The sequence below is a fragment of the Pipistrellus kuhlii genome, unplaced genomic scaffold, assembly GCF_014108245.1.
Source record: "Pipistrellus kuhlii isolate mPipKuh1 unplaced genomic scaffold, mPipKuh1.p scaffold_m20_p_9, whole genome shotgun sequence".
In the NCBI taxonomy this organism is placed as follows: Eukaryota; Metazoa; Chordata; class Mammalia; order Chiroptera; family Vespertilionidae; genus Pipistrellus; species Pipistrellus kuhlii.
Window position 1 is genome coordinate 41,538,403 of NW_023425595.1, and position 22,956 is coordinate 41,561,358.

General features: G+C 38.8%; 1 protein-coding gene across 7 annotated transcripts in view; it reads right to left on the reverse strand.

Annotated features, from left to right (window-relative positions):
- Positions 1-22,956, reverse strand: part of DLG2 (discs large MAGUK scaffold protein 2) — a 1,831,272-nt gene that overhangs the window by 859,835 nt on the left and 948,481 nt on the right. The gene's annotated exons all lie outside the window — the stretch shown is intronic.

Consider the following 22,956-nt stretch of genomic DNA (forward strand, 5'->3'; position numbering starts at 1 on the left):
AAGGCAGTTCTGGCCGGAACGAAGTTGGTGCTGGAAGCCAGGGGAAGGAAGGCCTATTCTTGCACGAATCTTTGTGTATTTGGGCCTCTAGTTCCTAGATAAAGTACAGAAACATCCAATATATTCAATATTCATTTGGTACCTCCATCCTCAACAGACACATAGCAACACAATGCTTTTTCTGCTTAATTGATAATGTAGTGCTATTAACAAAGCTCTGTATAAAGAGGATATAAATTCTTCTAAATTTGACCGAAGGAGGCCAAGAAAAATAAACATTAGAAATCTACTGTATCAAAGTAGGTGGGAGCTTAATAGGGAAAATTACAGAGAATTTATTTTTACCCAGAAGAAATATATGTGTCATAATTGACTTTATTTACCTAGTTGCTTAGACAACAAAAAAACAGGACAGATATTGGTAAAATGCACTAACTTATTAGTAAGTAGCAATTCAATCTTCAGATTCTGCTTCCATTTTGCTTCCAATGGGAATAAAACTCATCTAATAATTCCAGGTAAACCATGCACTCACTGCTTGTAAAATGATTATATATTTTAAAATACTCAGTACAGTGCCTAGCAGAAATAAAATGCTTGCTACAACTTAGCCATTGTAATTATACTTGCACAAGAATTATTACTGGCATCACTATCCCAATAATAATATAGTGTGGAAAATGTCTGTGTATACAGTGGACAATAATCAGGAGAAAAAGGTTACATGTAACATTTTTTACCACATTTCTAACATAATATAAAGCTACTCATTTCAGCATGGCCTAATACTTTTGATATTTTCTTTTTTCCATTCGATCATTTCTAAATAGAGGTATTGTGAAATATATTATAAGATCTATTAGATACAATAAGATATTGCCTTAGCCCTTAGAGAGTTTACAAATCAGTAGGAATATGAAGAGAGAGATGCAGATAACTATAGTGAGATTGGGCCAGAGGAGAGTTAAGAAAACCTTGGTGATTCAGTAAAGGACACAGCTCAAAAAATGAGGAAAAATTTCTTCTTGAAGGTACCATTGAAATGGCATTGAGCCCTTGCTGGTATGGCTCATGGCTCATGGCTCATGGCTCAGCTGATTGGAGCATTGTCCAGTGCACTGAAAAGTTGTGGTTTTGATCCCCAGTCAGGGCACATATGTAGGCTGCTGGTTCAATTCCCCATGGATGTTTCGGATGTCCGTCTGTCTCTGTCTCTCTCTCTCTCTCTCTGTCTCTCTCTCTCTCTGTCTCTCTCTCTCTCTGTCTCTCTCTCTCTCTCTCTTCCTTTCTCCCTCCCTCCCTCCCTAACATATCCTCAGGTGAGGATTTAAAAATATATATTTTAATGGCATTAAATAATTGATGGAAGGATTTTAACAGACTGAGATAAGTAGAGATTTATCAAATTGGGAAAAACTGAAACATGTTCTAAATAAACAAGCATGGAGGCAGAAAGCATATAATAGAATCTAGTAAGATAAGCCAATTTACTGGAAAAAGGGGGATTGGCAGAGGGTATGGCTAAAGAGGCAGGCTTAGACCAAATTAGAAATAAATGTGAATGACAGGGTAAAGAGTTATTTCTAAATCTGTAGGTATCAAAAAAGACTGTCTTTAATATTTGTGGTCTCTAGTTACCTCATTTCCTCATGTTCATTAAAGGAACTTCCTGCATTGCCACTCCTCCAAGAACACAAAAGGAGAAAGCCAAATAAAACCAGAGTTTAGTCATTTGAATTACAAGACAAACTGTTGAAAGTTAAGATCCAGGAACAAAGGGAAGCTCTAGGAAGGAGTTTCATTATGACAAGGGAACCAGAAAGAAAACAGAGAAAGAAGGAGGCAGAGAGTGGCCTAGCACCTAGTGACTTTACTGAGGAGAGTCCATGGATCTGGGAGGTGATTACAGGTGGGAACTGTAAAGACATGACCGCCAGATCTGGCTCAAAGAAGTACAGACTTATTTAAATCTTCAGTATATACTTGCCACACTTATTCTTTTTATAAGAATAATAGTTGTATTCATGTCTGATTAAATTATCTTTACCAAAATTGGACTCAACAGTTTTCTCCCATATCTCCTACTTTCCTTTTCCTAATAATGCCGAAGGTGTTAAGGGGGGACCCTCCATTGTTTGTGGGGTTCTTGGGGTCCAGCCAAAATAAGAATTTTCAAAAGCTCCCATGCGAGTATGAGAGGTAACAGAATATTTTATTTGTGTAAAGTTACATTTCTCAGGTGTCAAAGTCCCCTGCCCCTTAGCCAGTCCTGGGAAAGGTGCAGCTGGGGTAGCAGCAGAGCCAGAAACAGGATCAATGTCCAGAGTTTCCGTTCGCTGTTGCATCTGGGTATGGTTCAGCATTCAGGCAGATTACTGCCAATTAGTCCATGTGTAGAGCCCAACATGGCTATGTGCTCTGTGGGCACAAGGGAGTGCAGCTCCCAGCAGCAGCAGCAGCAGCAGGAGAGGGAGGTGAGAGAGAGAGAGGAGAGGAGAGGAGAGGAGAGGAGAGGAGAGGAGAGGAGAGGAGAGGAGAGGAGAGGAGAGGAGAGGAGAGGAGAGGAGAGGAGAGGAGAGGAGAGGGAGAGAGGGAGAGAGGGAGAGAGAAAACGAGCTCACTTATTTGTTTAGAAGTTTAAGTATTTAGGTTTCTCAAGCTTGCTGTGGCCATGCCCACATGCCCAATACCTTTTTCCAGGTGTGACTGACAGGCAATTAGCCTCCCATGTCACTCTCACCTTGGACATGCATCTACTAGTAAACTGTCTTTGTATATTCCTCTCCTCCATCAATTAGCAGGGAATCGACTTGGATTGTGTTAAATGTAGTTTTTTGTTTTTTTGTTTGTTTGTTTGTTTGTTTTTGTTTTTTGCAAAGCTGTGTAAATGGCTTTATTAGTCTCCCCTTTCACTCCTTTCCTGTTATATAATAATTAGGTTATTACAATGATATTACTAACTTCTCATTGGTACCACCATCCATCTAGTTACTCCAGTTTGAATCCCTAAATTTTTTCCCAAAGCCTCCTTTTTTTGTCCCAAATGTAATTAATATAGGTCTTTTCTATGTTTTCTCTCTTATCCATCTCCTTTTCTTTTCTCCCCGCCCTCCACTACCATGACCCTAATGAATGCCAATGGCTTTTAACCATGGTGTTTTGATGTGAAACTTTGATATTCTTGTATGATGTAAAGAGCAATGATGTGGATTTTGAGAAATTGATTATTAATAAAAGCAAAGTTTGAACATAATACAGTTGAAAATTAATTTGCAAAGAGTTAAGCCTACTCCCATAGTAATGGGATTCTAACTTATCACATCCCTACAGACTCAAACACATTATTGAGGGTAGAGAAAGGGGTGAAGTTACAGCTATTAAATGTGAATTGTATCTTCTCCAGGTTAGATCCTTGATCTGAATGAATGGAAATGCCATCCTTCAGTTCAATTTTGGCAGACAAGTTTGTCAACAACAGCCAAACTACCACTTGACCTACAATTTCTTTTTCTTCTTTTCATCTTATGCTGCCAAAAGATCATTTTTTTAAGGACAATTCTCTATTAGTGTAATGCCCAAGCTTAAAAATATCCTGTGACTCTCTGTAACCTACAGAATTTAGTCCAAACCTCTGACATTGCTATACCAATTTCAGCTCTTGTCATTTTATCCCCACTTAATTATCCAATGTCTAGTTCCTAATAATTTTCTTCAGTCGCTGCAAAATTCTGGCTCTACTTTTCTTCATTAATGGCAGTTTGATGCTTTGTATTCATACCATTTTTTTTCTTTCTGGAATGCTTTTTATAAATATATTTTTATTGATTTCAGAGAGGAAGGGAGAGGGAGGGAGGGAGGGAGGGAGGGAGGGAGGGAGGGAGGGAGAGAGAGAGAGAGAGAGAGAGAGAGAGAGAGAGAGAGAGAGAGAGAGAGAGAGAGAGAGAGAAACATCAATGATGAGAGAATCATTGATTGGCTGCCTCCTTCTACTGGGGATCAACCTGCAACCTGGGCAAGTGCCCTTGACCAGAATCAAACCCAGGACCCTTTAGTCTGCAGGCCAATGCTCCATACACTGACCCAAACCAGCCAGGGCTGGAATATTTTTGCACTTTTCATGAATCTGAATGTATCTTCGCCTTTAATTCTCAGCTCAGATTTTACTTCTTCCATAAACCCTTCCTTATCTTTTATATTCAAAGTATTTTTTCCTTTATGAAACAATACTTTCTATCATATATTAGCATTTTTTTGCCTGAGGAGGAAAAGGATGATAAAGTGTAAAAGTAAGAGAAGTAAAAAAAAAGAGGAAGGCCGCAAAAGTTTGGAAAAGAATAAAGAAAAGGAAAAGAAAGAATAGAAGGAAAGTCAAGAAAATTGAAATTAATTTCAGAATTCTTTGTAAGAATTCTATTAAGTATAAAAAATTCTTTTAAAAAAACTTGGGAAAACAGGATATTCAGTAGTTAATAAGAACATGAGCTTTTAGGTCAGAGAGAATGGGTTCAAGTCCCAGTTCTATGATTTACTAGACCTGTGGTATTGAGCAAGTTCTTTAGCCCAGTGTTCTCCTCTGTAAAATGGAAAAGATAATAGCAGTTATCTTAGAGCTTGTTTTGAGGAGTAAGACTATATTAGCAAAGTGCAAAGACATAATCTGACACATAATATCAAGTTCTATAAATGAAAAGAGCTCATATGCAGTTGGAGATGTAATTTTACAAGGTCCCTTAAAACAGGAGGATGGTAGCTGGGGATCGGGAGAAGAACTGAGATATACATATTCTAAATTCCATTATTGTAAAATGACCAAGAGCTGGTCACAGTCAGAGATAATTAATATTCTTAAATGAAATGCTCAGGAGAACTGAGTCCTGGTTTAATAACCTCCTAGCATCTGTTTAATCATAGCTCTTGATGACTTTCAGTGAGATTAATTTTTGGTCTCTAGAAATAGACTATGGATACCTTGACAGAAAACAAGCAGAATTGCAATTCGCTCTTGGTCAACAGGAACAAGCAAAAGGAATAGACACCTCATCTAAAGAAGCTTGGATTTGAAGAACAGTTTGGAGGTACTTTGGGAAAATGTAAGCATTGCTTCAAAGGAATAGAAACATACATACCTGTGGGTAGGTCAAAAACCCAGTATAACCAAATAGTGTCTAGTTCTTTCCTTCTGCCAACCCCTTTCCTCTAGAGTTCTGGAGAGATGGAATAATAACAGCTAACATAGCTCATTCTACTAGATCTTCCAAGTGGTATGCATGTGTGTATGAATTCATTTAATGCTTCTCAACTCTCAGAGATTGGTTCTGTTACTATCTTCATATTGTGAAATTGAGGCTCAAAGAAGTTAAGATATTTACTAATTTACTGGAGTGGCCTATAAGTTAGTGGTAAAGCTCTGATGTGTGTGACGCCAAGTAGGGTTGCTTCAGTCTTGTGCACTAAATAATGAAAAAGTATCTTCTGGAGCCCTGAATCACCTCAGTGGTAGTGTTACATAACTTCTATCTTTACCTTTTCTGTTTTTCAGTCAAGGACATACACACAGCAATAAATGCCATCTCTTGGTTAGAAATTCCTTCTGAGACTATGACCTCTAAGTCATACCAACCCATTAAGAAGACTACAGTTAGCAGTCACAGCACCTATGATGGTCTGTGACTAAGTTTAGAGGTGGAGTTGGTCAATGGTAAACACTGAATAGATAAGTGATTTAAAACCTTTGGAGTCTTTCTTTCCTCATTATGTTAGAGATACCGCCAATGCCTTTCTCATCTCCCTTATAGATCTTTTGGGTTCCCTTGCTTATTCCTTGGGATACAGACACATTATTACAGTGCTGGAATAAACAGATAGTAACAAATGTTCATTGACTAATTGGTTGTATGAATAAGTAAATGACTAATAGTCAAAATACTTTGAATAAGATACAAAGGTAATTATTTCCCAATTGCCAAAGAAGTGATCAGAGAAAGTTCAGCAAGTCTAAGTTGCCAGAGTTACTTTTCAATATACAACCAAAAGGGTGGGAAGGGACAGAATGTTATGGCACATTGCCCATGTGAGGGAAGTCTGAAGCTAGCAGCAGGTACCATCAAGATGGAGGCCTAATCCAACATAAGACAGAAAAGAATGATATAATTGTATGACCACACCTTACTTGTTATAATCATGTATCTATTATGGCTCTATAGCAGCTGTCATAAAGTTACCAGATTTGAGAATTTTTCTATGAAGTATTTCTGATGGCCAAGGCAAATGGTAGTTGCTCATGGCCTGTAATGTTTACCTCAAAGTTCTAAACATAATTTCAATTCTCCCTTGCAGCCAAGTTCCTTGGTTCTTAGAAATCATGGAAATGTTTTCTTGCTATAATCCTCTCTAAAATTCACACTGTCAGCATCAAAAAGGTTTTCCACCTAATTTACTTTCCCTGGCGCTATGGCTTGCTCATTGACTAAGCTCTTTCCCCAAGATTCATTCACATTTAAATCTTTTTATTTTGCTGAAACTGGTTTGGCTCAATGGATAGAGCATCAGCTTGGGGACTGAAAGGTCCCGGGTTTGATTCAGGTCAATGGCATGTACCTTGGTTGCAGGCATATCCCCAGTAGTGGGTGGGCAAGAGGCAGCTGATCGATGACTCTCTCTCATCAATGTTTCTAACTCTCTATCTCTCTCCCTTTCTCTGTACAAAAATCAATAAAATATTTTTTTAAATCCTTTTATTTTATCTCCTATGACAACACTGCTCACTCCTTGTTTTTTTTCTATTGTAGAGATGGTTACTAAAAGAAAAGAAAAAAGGCTTGTGGCATTCTGGAGACTTTTCAAGAGACATTTTAAGTAAATGTGAAGTAAAAAGTTATGACCCAACAGAATTTATAAAATAGGGTGTTGATTGAATTTCACACACCAGAGATATACAAGAATTTTCAGGCTGGAATATATCACATTTCAGAACACAGGTACTAACTGAGGTTTCCATTTATTATTTAGCCCTATAAACTCCCATGTACTGAAGAATTTTCCTATCTATTCAACTACATAATCAGTGATAATTTGATTAGTTTTTTGAAAACTACATTCAAGCATATCTGGGACCATTATGAGAACTTCTGATTAGGCTGAGCAAATTATTGTTAACAGAATGGGTGAAATAACTCCAGCCAAAAGCAAAGAAATTAATTTATTCATTTAAACACAGATTTTGCACTGTAAAACAAATGTTCTATTGGATTAGGCCAGTGTGGGCAAACTGCGGCTCACGAGCCACATGCACCTCTTGGCCCCTTGAGTTGGCTCTTCTACAAAATACTCAGCCTGGGCGAGTCTATTTTGAAGAAGTAGCATTAGAAGAAGTTTAAGTTTAAAAAAATTTGGCTCTCAAAAGAAATTTCAATCGTGCTACTGTTGATATTTGGCTCTCTTGACTAATGAGTTTGCCAACCACTGGATTAGGCTTTCTGAAATAGTGAAAGTAACATGATTAAGGACTTAGATTTTTTAAGTAGGTTTATTTAAATACTGGTTCTATAATTTAATGTCTCTGGTACAAGGCATCTAAACCCTCTAAGCCTCATTTTTCTCAGCTGTACAATGAGAAAAATAATAGTACATCATGCTCCAAATTGTTGTGAGGAATAAGATAATGAATATAAAATGCTTAGTGAAATGCCTACTGTATTGGATAAATGCTATTGCTGTTTTTGTCATCATTATCATCCTCATTATTATCATCACCACCATCACCATCAACATCATCATGCCATCTTCATATTTAACAGACTCAAAAAATGTATGAACCTGGTAAGCTTAGAATGTTAACTACTGGCTTAAGTGGAGTGTCTTATGATTTTTCACTTAAGTTTCAATAGATACTTTTAACCATCAGACCAAAGGAATATATATGATATTCCCAGGGAACTTTCTTAAAACATGCTTATAGAATTCTGTCATGGTCTGATATTTCTTACAAAGGGAATAGCTTTCCATTATCTTAAAATGAAAAAGTCATTGGATATGGGAGGGCAGTATGTAGGAGAATAATGATTGACAAGAGATAAAATGGAATGAGAAGACATGATTTTCAATCACATTCCCTTTCCTACTTTTAATGTCCAGTACCTTAGGTGCACAGTGTGGTGGTGGTGCACTCAGGTCAGATTCAAATATCACCTAGTTGATTACTATGGTCTCACTGTGAATCTCTGCCTTTGGCAGAGGCTCAGACTTTGATGATGTGTTTTACTATCTGCATTAAAGTAGTTTGCCATTACCAAGCAGTGAAATTAGTTTTGCTAAGCAGAACAAAAACAATGTGCAGTCTCTGCTTCTCTAAATGGAAATGGTGGTAGGTTTTAAAATTGGCATGTTTGGCAATTTTCTCCCTACTCACCCATCAACTGCCACCTCTTCTTCCTCCTTCCCATTATCTTTGGCCAATGCCTGCTGAGCCCTAATAGTGGCTTCTTTTTGTTGTTGTTGTTATTATTTGGGTTGTGATTTTATGTAGCATACATTGGTCAGCTCCTTGGATATTGTGGCGGGCAGAAGAAAGAGCCTCCAACAGAGTTTAACTCTAGGTAAACAGTGCATGAACATTGGAATCAATTAGACTTGGTTCAAATCCCTGCATTACCACTCACTTAGCTTAGAGTTGAACTTGGGAGCAAGATTACATAGGCCCATGTAACACATGGTGGTGTTTTCTTTCATTTTTAAAAAAATAAATCTTCATTGTTCAGATTATTACAGGTGTTCTTCTTTTTCCCCCCTAATAGCTCTCCTCCACCTGATTCCCTACCCCACCCCATACCCTTACCCCTCGCCACTGTCTTCATCCATAGGTATAAGATTTTTGTCCAATCTCTTCTCGCACCCCTCACACTCCCTTCCCCCAGAAAATTGTCACTGACATGGTGGTGTTTTCAACTATAAATTAGGGATAATATTTTTCACCTTTTTAGGTCTCTGACAATGTATAAAAAGTGTTTAGAACAATTGCTAGGCCATGATAAAATTTCAAAAATAAATAAAAATGAAGTTTCAAGAAAATAATGATGTTTTACATTTCCTCATTCATTTTATCAGGAACAAGCCTGAAAGAATCATTTTTGCCTAAAGTGAGCATCTTGACCTGGAACAGAACTAATGAGAAGTTTTTAAGAACACTGTCAAAGCCTATGCTGTTACATTCATGAATGGATTCAGTCAATAGAGGAAAGGCACTTCAACAACACCACTGGCATGGCATGCAAAAGGCAGAGAAGACATCTATACTCAAAATCATCACCCTCTTGGGAACATGAATAGCCATCATTGAAGATCCATGTTCTTTGTATATACATTGCCCTCAATGTCTTTGCAGTGTCCTGCAGAAGGCAAGTGCTTCCTGTATGTGGCATGGGGAAAGCAGAAGATGTATGCTAAGTGAAATAAATGAGACAGAGGAAAACAATACAGTAATATTTCACTTATATTTGAAATTTAAAGAACAAAATAAATGAGCAAATGAAAAAGAAATAGACTTATAGTCACAGAGAACAGTTTGATAGATACCAGAGGGAAGGGGGTTGGGGGACTGGGTGAAAAGGGTGAAGGGATTGAGAAGTATAGGTTAGTAGTTACAAAATAGTCATGGGAATGTAAAATACAGCATAGGGAACATAGTCAATAATATTGTAATAATTCTGGATGGTGCCAGGTGGATACTGGAAATATTAGGAGAACACTTTGTAAAGTATATAATTGTCTAACCACTATACTGTGCACCTGAAACTAATACAAAATGATATTAAATATGAGCTGTAATTAAAAATTAAAAAATTAAAAAGACTGTCTATGACACACTTTTGACCTGAAAGGAAAATGCTGAAATCTAAGACTTTCTTCTAGAGTGGCTGCTCAGAAACTGTCCACATCAGGAAGGCCTAAGACTCCAAATACAGGGCCACCTCCAGGAGAGTGGATCCTGTGCTTAGAAATTGACCCAGGAAGATGGGAAAAGTTGAGAATCAGCACTATCTTAGGGTATTGGTTGCAGACTAGGAAGGTGATCTGGGAGAACAAAATGATGATGAATGGTCAATAAGTATGGTTTCAGGGAATAGGGCCAGTGGAATGCAATGATTTCAGCCAGAAACTATCCACAGGTACACTGACTAGTGGGTAGCAGAACCTCAGCTATGGCTGGAAGAAGCAGGAGCCATGCAGAGCCACCAGATCTCAGTGCTGGATGGCTTATCCAGGGTTATCCAGAATATGGTTGAAAGCCAAGTTTAACTGGCTCCAACAGTTTTCAAAGGAGTGTCACTGTCTGCAACTCCATGCATTTCCAGACCTTTCTTCTTTTACAACCATTCAGTGGCTTTGCATTACTCTGAGACTAAGTCCTAAATCATTCAGCACCACACATTTTTTCTTTTCTGCTCCGACCACCATTGAAACACGCGCACACACACACACACACACACACACACACACACACATACACACACCTTTAAAAACAACTCAATTGTGTAATTGTGTCATTGCTTTGCTCATATATCCCCCAAAAGCTTTCCATTTAGAGATCCACTATGTCCTTAAGGGCTTATGTAATCTTCCCCCAGGCCATCTATGACCTCATTTCTTACTACTTACTCTCTCCCTGGGTCACTCCTGCTGTTTTTCTGACACAATGGTTACTGCCTCAAGGTCCTTGTGCTTTTGGATTCCTGTATCTAGTTATCTTGTCTTGCTTTCTCATCTTCTCCAGGTCTCTGTTCAAAATACTACATCTGAGTCAGGGAAGCCTGACTTGACCCTCCTTACCATAAATGCGCCACCCCACTCAGTGCACAAAGAACAATCATTCCTCTTCTCCTGATTTATTTTCCTTTTCAGCACTCAATATCACCTTCAAATATATAGTATTTAGCATGTCTCCCCTTCAGAAGAAAAGGAACTTGACTATGTTCATTTTCCTGACATATGTGGATGAAAGGGGCCACATGCTAACCTGACAAGCTCAGGGAAGCCCACATGGCAGTCTTGCAAAGTCAGAGACCTAAAGTAACCTCAAAGGATGGTCTGAAATTAAACTTTAACTAAAAGCAGTTATGGTGGGTAGTTATGTGCTAGGCCAGTATCTTCATTGAAAGGTCAGCCTTTACATTAACTGAGCCTATCTCTCTTTTTTGCGTCTATGATAACATACCCTTGAAGTGTCTGGATAACTTGTAACTTCTCTTTTTCTGAACCCCTTGGGGCACAACCTAATGTGCCTGGGTACCAGGGCAGATACCACAAATTCCTTAATTTAAGAACCTGTCTATCATTTTACTTTTTACCCAATACCAGAGGTTTCTTGGCTTTGCTTTCTCCCACCTCTCTAGTATCATCAATGGATTTCATATAATCCACCTCTGTCCCTCCTTTGATTGCAATGTATAAAAACAGAGGAAAACCCACCATTCTCCAGAGCATAATCTCAATTTGTTGATGTTCTGCTTTCAGGCAATTGTATTCGTTTGGCTCAAATACACTCAAAAAATTTCTTTACAGATTTGAATGTGGTGTTTGTTTGTTTTTTGTGTTTGTTTGTTTTTTAACTTTAATACATGTCATTAGTTCCTTAAACAGTGGCTGCTAGCCACTCAGTAAATCTTTGTTGAATAAATAAATGCTAGCTTAGTTATCCACTATTTTGAGAAGACTCTTTGTCTACCTTCAATGTAGATGAAGTTTGCCTCCTCTGCATTGTACTTATTGCTCCCACAATATTGTGCTTGTTGCTATATTAACCAAACACACTCATACTAGAAAGAATGACCTCCAAACACATTCACACTAGACAGAATGACCTCCCTACTGCTCTCCAAACTCTGTGAAATCATGAACCCAGCCTTGCTCACTCAGGTAGATGTGGGACATGGTAAGTGATGATCTTGTATGTTCAAAGAATGAGCAAAGGTCTATGAATAGGCATGGCATCACAGGTGTAGGTACTGATTCCTCTGAGCCAGAGAATTAGTGCTCATCACATTCTGCTGGGTCACGGCGGCTTCCAAGGTCCAGAGCAGGACTAAGTCTACAATTGGAGCTCTGGTAAGGATCTGGGACTGAGGACCAGGATGGTCATGACAGACTCTGCCTTCTTAAGTGCCATCAAGCGTCTAAGCTGTGCTAAGCTAACTGAGCTGAGCACCTTTGAGTAGGTAGTGAGAATTTCTGGCTGCTCATAGGAAATTGGTTCCCTAAAACTTCCTGGATGCCTATGTAAGGGCACTGAAGTTTAGAACATACCAACATACTGAACCAACAGTTCATCACCTTTTCATCCAGTTGCATGTTTTCTGAATAGCCTGGAAGAAATCTGCTTTGCAGAGATCACAAATCACTGGTAAACAATGGCTGTTACATTCTTAGATGTATGCTATCATGTGGCTTGGTGTGAATTCTGTAAGTTGCCAGAGGAATAGAGCACTTGAGTCAGAGTGGTGAGTTCTAATTACTGGTGCTGCATTTTGTGCCTGCTAAGTGAATGGACCACAGAGTAAGTAGCCTTTATCTTAATAATCACCTACCAAAACAATCCCAGCTTTTAGAATATGCATATCTCTTGTCACTGAATCGGGATTCTTTATAACCTTGGCAGGCAAGATTTCTTTTGGAGTGATTGGTGCTCCAATGAATGCTTTTATTATTATTCAGACACTGGGTTATCATAGAAGAGGAAAAGTAAGGGGCTTCTTACTGAAAAATACACAGAAACAGTCCAGGGGAAAATTCCTTCTACATTAAAAATAAGCTCTAGCCAGCCAGCTGGTGTGGTTCAGTGGTTGAGCATTGACCTATGAACTAGGAGGTCACAATTGCATTTCTGGTCAGGGCACATGCGTGGGTTGCAGGCTGGATCCCCAGTGGGATGTATGCAGGAGCCAGCTGATCAATGATTCTCTCTCATCATTGACATTTCTATTTCTATTTCCTTCTCTCTTGCTCTCAGAAATCTATACAAATATATTTTTATTTAAATTAAAAAAAATCCCTCAAGTTTACTTAGTATTTTGTGCTTTCCAAAACTCTTTCATTTGTATTACCTTATTTCGTTCTCATATGATTCACAGTTTACTGGGAAAAAATGGAAGTCCCATGAGAGCTGTGGCTTAATAATTACCTTACAGCCGAAACCGGTTTGGCTCAATGGATAGAGCGTTGGCTTGGGGACTGAAAGGTCCCGGGTTCGATTCCGGTCAAGGGCATGTACCTTGGTTGCGGGCATATCCCCAGTAGGGGGTGTGCAAGAGGCAGCTGATCGATGACTCTCTCATCGATGTTTCTAACTCTCTATCTCTCTCCCTTCTTCTCTGTACAAAATCAATAAAATATATTTATAATAATAATAATAATTACCTTACATTGTATCTCTATGTCCAGACCAGGGCCAAGGTAGTGACAATTTTTTAATGAAGGAAAAGTCTAGTTATTTACTGTGAGATAGTAAGAGAAATATCTCAGAGTCAGAAAATTATAGTGAAGAGATATAGGTTAATGAGTAGAAGAAATTTAGGTTTGAATTTTTCCTTTACTATCTGACCAGTTCTCTGCTCCTGGATAGTGCTCAAACTCTGATTCTCAGTGGCCTTCCTTGCTAAACAAGTAGATAACAGCACTTAACTTTGCTATGCAGATTAAATAACAAATATGAAAGTGTTCAGCATAAGGTTTGCATATAGAAGATATCCAATTAATATTAGTATCTTTTCCTTTCTCTTCTCATAGGAGATATATGAATAAATTGCTATGGGATTTCACAGGAATTATGATATTCATTTTTTCAAATATGAAACCTGAGAGTCTTAAGACATTAAATGACTTGCCTGAAGTCACACAGCTAATAAGTTCTGAGCTCTCCCAAATCCTAGATTATTGTTATTACAACTATATCCTGTGGCCTCTACAGATTTAGAGCTCCACCTGAAATACCTTAGATTTGACCAATCAGAAAGACAATGTTTTTTCTAAGAGAGATAGGGACCAAAGAGTTACAAACCCAGAATGCCATTAGACTCTCCTACAAGCATCTTACTATCTCCAAAGAAGACCCCCTAAGGAAATCTCTGAAATTTTAAGTCAAGCAAAATTATAAGCTCATTTGCCCTCTGCATGGCTCACATAAAACTAATTGGAATTCTTATAGCATGAACTTGGGAACCTCGGAATTCCTATAAAACATGCTTATTATTTTGCATAATGAAATATGTCAACCTCCATGGAAATTAAAGTAACTAATCATCTCTTATTACTGACACTCAAAAGCCATCACACCTCCGCTGGATGTCAGTTCTGTTCAGGTATGTCATGGGTCCACATTCCCTGGACCTGACAGGAGGCAGCCATACAGGTCTCAGGGAAGGAGCTGTGGATTCTAACCAATTGGCAATCAAAATTCAAGACACACAGACGACGGGATGGAGGCATTCAAGGTAAGAAAGCAAACAACTACAAACCACACATGAAAAGACAGTCATTTTCTACATGACAGCTTCCCACAGATTGTTTCTGAAGGTAGTCCTGCTCAGCAGGGTGGAAACTGCGATACTCACTGACTGGCTATCAACACAGTGCATCTGTTGGCACTAAAACTAAAAGAGATAACCTGTGACAGGCAACAGCAAATTGGCTTTGCAATGTCTTGGTGTTATATTGACCATTTCCGGGCTTTGGGTTAAATTTTCAAAAATGCTTACATTGCTGAGATCAAAAAAGAGCCTATGTAACAGGCTAATTCAGCTCACCCAATGGTAAGGAGCTGACTGGGTGCCAGGTGTGATGTGTGGGTTCATGGGTGGCAGATGAGTCAACCACCATCTGCATCCTGATGAAATACAGCCTCTGAGACACAAACAAACAAACAAACAAAACCCCCCAAACATTCTAAAGCTCTGATAAAGAATCAGACACATATATCAAATAGTTAATCATCTAAATAACATGTTAAAATTATTGGTCAAACACCAAAATCAAAACAAAATGCAGAAGAAGAAAAAAGTATAAATGGAGGTCTTGGCTGAAACAACAAAGCAATAATCTCTTGTGCCAAAATAAAGCCCTACTTTTAAAAATGATAGCAGTTGAGCCTTTGCTGGTTTGGCTCCGCTGTTAGACAGAGTGTCAGCCCTCTGGACCCAAGGGTCTTGGATTCAATTCTGACCAAGGGCAGGTAATTCAGTTGCATGTTCTTCCCAAGCCCCTGTGGGGGCACATGTGGGAGGTAATCAGTTGATGTCTCATCTCCCCCTCTCTCTCTCTCTCTCTCTCTCTCTCTCCCCCTCTCTCTCTCTCTCTCTCTCTCTCTCTCTCTCTCTCTTCCTCTCTCCTTTCCCCTCTCTTTAAAATATCAATGGAAAAGATATCCTCAGGTAAGGATTTAAAAAAAAATTATAGCAATTGAATGCTTCACTGGCCATTATCTAAAAATCTTAACCCCTGGCATTCTTAGAGCATCCCCAAGTTTTTTAAACACTTTCTTACATACTATCTTTCTTAACTCTCATATGTGTCAGATATTGTTTTCTTCACCCTGCAGTTATGACACTGAAGCAGTTAGAAATAAAGTGTTTAATATAGGTCACAGAGAAGGGAAAAGGTGAAGCTGGGGTTGGAGGCAAGCATATGAGGGACAAATATAAGGTTTGTTTCTAATACACTACAGGGTGTGTTGTTTAAGGCCACATAGACACATAGTATGAAAGCTATGCCTGGAACCTACATTTTGTAATTCGGGTTGCTTCCACCACAATGCTGATTCTCACTTACTGTTTCATCCTTAGTAATCTGTTTAAATATAATGATGTTGTCCTAATTGGTTTGGCTCAGTGGATAGTGTCAGCCTGTGGACTGAAGGGTCCCAGGTTCGATTCTGGTCAAGGACATGTATCTTGGTTGTGGGCACATCCCCAGTGTAGAGTGTGCAGGAGACAGCTGACTGATGTTTCTCTCTCATCAATGTTTCTAACTCTCTATCCTTCTCCCTTCCTTTTTGTTAAAAAAAAATCAATAAAATATATTTAAATAAATAAATATAAATGATGTCCTTTTTCAAAGGTTTCCATAATTGAGTGCTTAACAGTTTGGACTCAGGAATCCCAAACCTGATGTCCCATACCTGATGTCAGTGACCTTATCCAGGTAATTTTATTTAGCTCTAAACCTTGATTTCCTCATCTATAAAAATGGAATAATGATGTCTGCCTCACATGGCTATTTGTGCCTAACACAAATCCCTGTTAATGGCAGATTTTATGTTGACGAGCCATTTAATCCACAATACCAGTAGACTAGTGACCATTTAGCAGTTCAGATTTGCCCAGGGACTCAGAAATTCCATACTTTTCACAACCACATCTGATGATCTTTATTCCACAGAAGTGCTAAAACGCAAGGCCCATATTATGTATTACAAGTGCAATCTACAGACCCATGACCACACTGCTTACCAAAACTGCTACACTCCATGAAAAGGTCCTTGCCACCTTAATGACCATCAAATAAAAATGCTTGACTGCTCAAACAGAAAGCAAAGATGAACTGTTTTATTTACTTAAGAGCTTCAGGTTGTCACGAAATATAAACATTTTCTAGGTTAGCTGATCAATGTAGATACTTCTTTTTTTTTTTTTTCATTATTCTCTTCCCCCTCCCTCCTTCCCTCTCCACTTCTGTGTGCACACACATTAACTACTTGTTTTAAACTGCTCACACAAGCTGAGTAGACACTGGAGTCTAGTTTCTTGAGTCCAAATCTAGTCTCTGCCTCTCACAACCTGTGTGATTACTTACTCATTCATCTATTCATTGACTGAAAATAATTACTGGTGGTCTACTATGTGCCAAGCATTGCCACTATTTCTAGAGATACAGAGGTGAATGAGAGAGAGGACCTTCTACTCAAGAAGCTCACAATTGGGAGAAAAGGCACAAAGAAAATAAAGTAAACATGGTCATGTGATAAAGTGATTTGAAGAGAGATTATTACATAGGATTTTTTTTTTAAATCTCTTTAAAGGGGTGATTTTTAGTAAAAACCTGAAGTATGAGAACAGCCAGTCACCCAGGATATTTCCTTGAGGAAGAGCATTCCGCTCTGAGCTCAGTTCCTTCTTGACAGGGTAATGGGAAGGGGTGAGGATGTTCACACTTGCATGATGCTTCTGTCAGTGCTGTTTGGTTGCAAAGGTGTCAAAAAATAAAAAAGCAAACAAACAAATGGCTTTGGCTAAGTTAAGGGAGAAAATTATTGCTAGAAAATTGGATAGCTTAAAGAATCGATGGAAACGTTAGAGAACTAGCTCAGACAGGCACAAAAATTGAAAAAGCCTCTGGGGATGTGGCTGAAAGTGTGAACCAGCCTGAGTCACCCAAGCACCCTCTGCCCAAGGCAGGTTAGGGCACCTGCATTACAGCCCCAGAGCACCAAGGAAGTAGCCCTATTCATTTGGATTGGGGAGGACCATGCAAAAGTCAAGTAAAGTCAATCCCCACACCCTTATAGTACGACTCAAGATCCACAGTACATTGGGACCCGGAAACCTGACCAATAATTGAAAAGCTAATGAACCCCAAAGCAATACAGCACAAACGATGAGTATACCTATGCTAACCAACTTTTCTAGGTGGACAGAAACTTGCCCTAAAGCCACTTAAAAGCCCTCATTGCCTGATCCAGATGATATTATAAAGAGCAATCTACAAGGATGTTCAAAAAGGCCCTATTATAATTCTCAATTAACTAGTAATGATGTAGATTATTTATTTAATTCAGTCAATGTGGTTTTTGGCAAGTGCATCTACCCCACCCCACCCCACCCAGAATCCAGTTTCTTTCTTGTTTGCCCCATAGTAAGTTCTCAAACAAAAGCTAAGCCTGGCTGGTGTGACTCGGTGGTTGAGCATCAACCTATGGACCAGGAAGTTATGGTTCGATTTCTGGTCAGGGCACATGCTGGGGTTGTGAGCTTGATCCCCTAGTGTGGGGCATACAGGAGGCAGCCGATCAATGATTCTCTCGCATCATTGATGTTTCTCTCTCTCTCTTCCTCTCCCTTCCTCTCTGAAATCAATTATATATATATATATATATATATATATATATATATATATATATATATATATACACACACACACACACACACACACACATACAGAGAAGAAGGGAGAGGGATAGAATTAGAAACATTGATCAGCTGCCTCCTGCACACCCCTACTGGGAATATGCCCACAACTAACTTACATGCCATTGACTGGAATCGAACCTGGGACCTTTTAGTCCACAGGCAGAGACTCTATCCACTGAGCCAAACTAGTTAGGGCAATATATATATATATATTTTTAAATGCTAGTGGACACAATGTTTCCAATGCTTCTATTCCTTGCTACCTAACTATTCTAATGAGGAAAACCTAAATCCCCAAATAAGTAAATCCATAGTTCAAAGCATTAAATTATAAACATATATACAAAATATATATAAAATAGTCATTCACTTATTAGATGCAAATGTTTACAGAAGAAATGGTAAAATATCTGAGGTTTGGGAGTAAGGAGGAAAGATTGAACATAGCTGATAATGGTTGAAACTGAGTAATGGGGGAAAGGGATTAATTATTTTCATTATAGGATCCTTTCTCCTTATTGCATTTACTTTTGATTTCATACCTCATCTCTGAAATTAGGATAAAAATCTTTGCTTACCTCATGGAGATGTGAGAAAATTCAGATATATATAGGTGTTTGTAAACTTTCAGTGCAATGTGAATGTAAGGGTTTTATCTGTAAGGATGAGAATTGGACTAAATCTCTACATTACACTTTAATTATAAAATTGTCTTCAATAATATAATTACCTTGTCAAGATATCATGAAAGCAATTTTTAAGGGGACATATATGATACAGTGAAAGACCATTAGAATAAGGAGGTAAGACTTCTTTTTAAGCTTTAAACATTTGATGCCCAAGAGACTTTTGGTTTTAGATCTGCTTCCCCCCACCCCCACTTCCATGTTATGAACTAGGTGACCTGCCTCTCTGAAGTTTTTTCATCTTAAAATTCTCTGAATATTTTCTAGGTGCCTTTACTTCTTTATTATAAGCCTAGATGTTATCAGCTCTCTAAGGATTTTACTTTGAAAGAAATGGAAGACACAGAAGTAGGTGAATAGTTAAAGAGCAGAAAAGGAGAACAACACCTAAATTCAAAGAAAACCAGGCAGAAAAATAAATGTATCAACACTGCCATCTCAGGAAGGATATCTGTGGGGAGGAAGGTAAGGGATAAGCATCTAATCAGAATGATTAGGAAAGAAAAAGGCAGAGAATGGACAAGAACCGATACCTGCAAAGTGGAACTGAAGTGATTCTCCCAATAGGCATTCTCAAAGTCTTCCTAATATAAGTGATGATTCTAATAATGCCTTGAAGAGCCACCCCTGGAGAGTGAGGCCATACCAATAATGAAGGATAAGAAAATGCTAGTGGTATAGAGAAGACAGGTAGCTAGTTGGAAAAGTGGGGGCTGGATGTACCATAATTTCCTAGGGAAGAGGCCACTTGCAAGAATCTCTTTGGGTAGAGAACTGCTCAAAGAGAAGGAAACTGATTTGTTCAGCCTGGCCTATTTGACTCAGTGGACTCGAAGGTCCCGGGTTCGGATCCAGTCAAAGGCATGTACCTTGGTTGCAGGCACATACCCAGTGGGGTGTGTGCAGGAGGCAGCTGATCGGTGTTTCTCTCTCATCGATGTTTCTAACTCTCTATCCCTCTCTGTGAGAATAAAATATATTTTTTAAAAAAGAAACTACTTTGTTCATATCTGAATACCCAATAATATTTTATAGTGTTGTCTCAGGATTCAATGAGTTATTATGTGCAAAGGACCTAATAATGGACATGATAGAGTAGATGTATAATAAATGCCCCTAGATTACTGTTTGGGTAAAGGCTGGTGAGTAAAGAGTGGACCACATGGGTGGAAATTATTTGAAGGTGAATTGCCTGTCAGAGTCAAACCTTCAGTAAGACAGGTGCCCAGGCTCTCACTGGGAGGGCACCCTTTCTAGGTTCTCTGGGGACCAAGTCTCTTCAGAGTGTCACAGGTATTTTCATGAGAACAGATGAGATGAAGAGACCTTGGTGGCCAAGTCACCCTCCTCTCCAACAGAGCAATCTGTTTCTGCCACAGGTTCCGGCTCCAGGGCTAGACTGCCTAATAGGTTAAAGTGATAGATGGTCCTTAAGAAAAGTCTGATTCAGTGGGTTCACCAATATTTGCATTTATCTTAAAACTTTAATATATACCCAGACATATCCGTGAAATAGACCTCAATGAACACATTGAAATATTATTCCGTAAGCATAACTGCATCATTCTTATCACCAGAACTTAAATTGCTAAGATGTCTTTAAATTCTGGGGCTTCTGCATGTTTTTATGTTTTTCTTAGAGGCCGCTCTGCACTCTGATGAGTCTGAAGGTGACTTTGAAAATTTGCTTATGACTGAAAAATAGATGTAGGTCTTCCTCCAAATGTGGCATTAATATGTGTTGAACATAATAACAACAGAAATGGCTACTGCCATGTGCTGAGCACTCGCCACAGACCAGACCCTATCTTAGGCCTTCTTCATGTTACTAAATGTTACCTCATTTAGTTTCCCTGTGAAGTAGTGGTATGATGCCAAATCCTACAGATAAGAAAACTGAAGCTCAGAGGTGTTAGGCAGAGCCCAAGCTTCAAGCTCAAGTTCGCTTCACACAGAAGTTCCTAGTCTCCGCACTATGCTCTTCCATTGCAAAGGGTTAGAAAGGTTTAAACACTTAGGTATGAACAGGAAGTACAGGCATGATTATTTGAATTCACAATGCCACATCCTACCTAACTTCTGTTTGTCTTATTAGGAGCCATTCTGGGCATTATTAATTCTCAATTATTAATAACATCCCTTTTATTATCCAACACTCACAACTAGACATTTTAGTCCAGTGTGTGAAACTTCATTACTTATTTATCAAAGATAGAACTTAAGCCTGACTTCAAAGATAAAATCTGAAGTTGTGCTGACATAATTGCCAATATTCTTTTTCATCTGAAGAGTATCCCCCTTCTTCCCCCACTTAAAACCCAACATTGAAAAGCTGATTAAAAGGTAAAGACATTGTGTCATAATTTTTTTTCCAGGAATTTAAATGAATCTTAAAAAACAAACAAACAAAAACAAAACAAAACACATTTTAACACTGAAATCTCCATGGAGCATTAGTTCTTGTCAGAAATATAAGTGATGATCCAAAGAATCCTGTATAGATAATGGAATCACTTCTCGGCCTTTTGGCAAAGATTAAGTATAGATAATGGAGGCTGACAGTTGAGGAGATTATCCTTTAAAAAAATCATTGGATGTGCTGACTCAATATTTTAGCAGCAACATCTATGGATTAATTCTAAAATTTGGTTGTTTTTAGACTGGGTAAGTCACCCATCTTATATACTATTATAAAAGCCTAATATACTGTGTCTGGTCTTTCGTCATCCATTCAACCAATCAAAGCATAATATGCTAATGATATGCTAAGGTTGCTCAACTCCTCACTATGATGTGCATTGATCACCAGGGGCCAGTCAACTGATGGACCAGTTGCCATGACATGCACTGACCACCAGGGGGCAAACAGTTCACCAGTTGCTATGATGTGCACTGACCACCAGGGGCAGATGCTCCAACCAGTAAGTTATCTTGCTGCTGGGGTCTGGCTAATTGGGACTGAGTCAGGCCAGACATACCTGGAGCCCTCTTGCAGTCCCTCTCTGGCTGGCCAACCTGCTGTGTCCCTCCCCAGTCCTGATTGTGCACCAATGGAGTTCCTCTTGCAATATGGGACCCCTTGGGGATGTCAGAGAGCAGGTTTCAGTCGGGTCCCACTTAAAGCAGGAGCTGCCCCCTGGTGGTCAGTGCACTCCCACAGGGGGAGCACCACTCAGCCAGAAGCCGGGCTCATGGAGCACAACGGCAGTGGTAAGAGCCTAAACCATCAGTCAGACATTTCCCTGAGGGCTCCCAGACTGCTAGTGGGTGCAGGCCAGGTTGAGGGACCCTCTGCCACAGTGCACAATGTCATGCACTGGGCCTCTAGTTTACAAATAAGTGCAAAAATAACCCTCCCTCACCACACACCTGCATACAAACTTATATAACAAACTTTTGTTTTCATTGTTATGAAGTATTATGGGCAGTGTGTTTGCCATTTAGTTTCATATTTTTGGGGTTAAATTAATCAAAATTGCCAATGGGTTGGAGCACTGCACTTGGATTTAGGAGGACTGGCTCTGTTGGTATCTCCCTATATGATACTTAATCTTTCTATGCCTCAGTCCTGACCATGATGAAATGGTTATATTAAAGACATATCTTATTTATTTCACATATTGAGTATTAAGGAGCAATGGAACAGGAGCAATGCCCCAACTTGGTATAGGGTATCATACTGCAGGGAATATAATTTAAATTTTAGTTTTTAAATAAAAAGTAACATTTAGTGAGAATATACTATATACCAAAAATTTGTAGGCAACATCTTATTTGTCTTCACAGAATTCCTGTGAGATAGATACTATTTCCATTTTGTCACTAGGAAACCTGAGATTTGGCAAGGTTACATAGCATTTCTAACACTCCAAACCTAGTAAGTTTTAACAAGTCCTTTGAAATCAGCTTTGAAAGAGATGCTAAGTTTGGATTCTAGCTCCATCATCTATTGGCTAAATAGCTTTGAGCCAGTGTTTCAATTTTACTAACCTCATATTCCTTATTTGCAAAATCAGGAAGCTAACATCTGCCTTGTAGGACTATTATAGGTACCAAATGGAATAAAATGTTTCTAGGCTAGTGCCTCATGTTCAGCAATA